Below are 2553 nucleotides of genomic sequence, written 5' to 3'. Positions count from 1 at the left end.
GCAAAGCAGGCTGTGCGAGCGAGCCATCACTGCGTTCCACTGCTGCTCGCTCCTCCACCTTGGCGTCTTCCATTCCACCTAATGTGCTGTGCCTCTTGCTCGCGGCCCCGCCTCCGCCTGCCAGAGGAAGCGTCGTCTCTCAGGACAGACACACTCGCCCAGCCACGTCGTCGTCGTCCGCGAAATTCGATCTCCCACCCACCTCTCCATCTCCCACCTCACCGTCGCAAACCAAAGCGAACAACTGCTCGATTGCTTAGCAAGGCAGCCATGGGTTTCTTCCACCTGTTCGCCTCCCACGCGGTGTTCCTCTTCCTCTCCTCCTCATTGGTGTTTCTTCATGGCACCGCCGTGGATCAGGAGGCGGCTCTGTGGACCTACATTGTCCAGCTGCACCCACGCAGATCTTCGAGCACGACTGGCACCTCGCCTTCATCGTCAAATCCTTGCCTTCCTCAGTGGAGCAAGATGCAAAGCGCCAGTGGAAGCCGTCGTCAAGGCTGTTGTACTCTTACCACATCGTGTTTGACGGCTTTGCGGCGCGGTTCACGGTGGGCGAGGCGGCAGCTCTGCGGGTGCTGCAGGGCGTCGCATCGGTGCATGAGGACCTCCAGGTCGAGCTGCACACCACGTACTCGTACCGGTTCCTCAGCCTTAACGTGTGCCCGACCGGGGCGTGGGCACGCATGCGGTATGGCCGCGGCATGGTCGTCGGGGTGCCCAAGCTTCGACGACCGCGGGATGCCGCCGGTGCCGGACTGGTGGCGGGGCGTGTGCTAGACCGGGGAGTGGTTCAACGCGACGAACTGCAACCGGAAGCTCGTCGGCGCGCGGTTCTACTCCAAGAGCCACCGCCCCAACTACCCGACAGACCCGTCGGATGCCGCAGCGCATGCGTGGGAGTACGGTTCGCCGTGGGACGTGCACGGGCACGGGACTAACATGGCGTCGACGGCCATGGGGTCCGCCGTGGCCGGAGCCAGTGTTCTCGGCGCCGGGCTGGGGAGGCGCGCAGCATGGCTTCGGGCGCGCACGTCACCGCGTACAAGGTCTGCTGGTTCAACGGATGCTTCAGCTCTGATATCCTTGCCGGGATGGATGACGCGGTGCGCGGCGGCGTCCACGTGTTGTCGCTCTCCCTCGACGGCTTCCCAATCCCGCTCTTCGAGGTCAGGCTGACTTCAAGGATAGCATTGCCATCGGCAGCTTCCATGCCACGTTGCGTGGCGTCTCCGTCGTGCGCGCCGCCGGTAACAACGGGCCATAGCCGAGCTCCGTGGACAACGAAGCACCATGGATGCTCACCGTCGGCGCCCCCGGGGTTAACATCATCGCGGCGTGGCCGGGCAGCGTGAGCTCGTCGGGGCTAGATGGCGACGAGTGACGGTCCAACTTCACGGTGCTGTCGGGGATGTTGATAGCATGGCCGCACGCGAGCGGCATCGCGGCGCTGGTTAGGTCAGCGCACCCTTCATGGAGCCCGGCGATGGTGCGGTCGGCGATCATGAAGACGGCCGACGTGACGGACCGGCAGGGCAAGCCGATAACTGACGGCGGGGAGCGCGCCGACGCGTTCGCCATGGGCGTTGGACACGTGAACCCGGCTCTCGCCGTTGACCCAGGCCTCGTCTACGACATCGAGCCAGCCGACTACGTGACGGACCTCTGCACGCTCGGGTACACGCAGAGAGAGGTGTTCAAGATCACACACAGTGCCATCAACTGCAGCGAACTGCTCCACGAGAACCCGGGGTTCACGCTCAACTACCCGTCGATCGCGGTGGTGTTTAAGGATGGCGGTGGCAAGACCTCGGCGGTGTTCCGGAGGACGGTCACCAACGTGGGCGCACCCAACTCGATGTACACAGTGCGGGTGGGCGCGCCGGCAGGGTGAAGGTCACGGTCGCGCCCATGACGCTGGCGTTCGCGGAGTTCGGCGAGAAGAAGAGCTTCCAGGTGTGGGTGGACGCCTCGGCCGCAGCGGGGAAGGACAGTGCGGAGGGGTACCTGGTGTGGAAACAGCGGAGCGCGGGGCAGGGGAGGCGATGCATGGTGAGTAGCCCCATTGCCGTGACCTGGCCCGTGGACTAGAGGTGCAATTTAGCACACGATTTGGCATGATCAGCGGCTTGCTGGAAGGACGTGCAGTGGCTGATTATTCTCTCCAGTTTAATGGTCATGGCGTTTTTGCAAAACACCCCTTGGATGGACTAGTATTCACCAAAGGCATGACCAGGTGGCGGTCAAAGCGAGCTGGCGGCCGCTGACTCGGCCAAGTCAGCAAATACGTACACAAAATCGTATACATGGACCAAAGTGAACCCCTAGCGCAAGTATTTGGACCGTAGTTCGGGTATTTTGAAATAGTGGTACTAATGTGTCATCCGGCTCAACTTTAGTGACCTAGAGTGAATTTTTCTCTTCTCTTTATCGTAAAGATACCAAAAATCTTATCTTATCATATCTATCAGATCTCACTCTCGTAAGTGACTGTGAAGGGCTTGACAACCCCTTTATCTCATTGGTTGCGAGGTTCTTATTTGTTTGTGTAGG

At 61.1% G+C, this 2553-nt stretch overlaps 1 pseudogene; it reads left to right on the top strand.

Annotated features, from left to right (window-relative positions):
* Positions 1–270: 270 nt before the first annotated feature.
* Positions 271–1894, top strand: LOC123153330 (subtilisin-like protease SBT1.2; annotated as a pseudogene).
* Positions 1895–2553: the final 659 nt, after the last annotated feature.

This window comes from Triticum aestivum, chromosome 7A (genome assembly GCF_018294505.1).
Source record: "Triticum aestivum cultivar Chinese Spring chromosome 7A, IWGSC CS RefSeq v2.1, whole genome shotgun sequence".
NCBI lineage: Eukaryota > Viridiplantae > Streptophyta > Magnoliopsida > Poales > Poaceae > Triticum > Triticum aestivum.
Note: the sequence above shows the minus strand (reverse complement) of the source record. Positions and strands in the feature narration are given on the sequence as shown.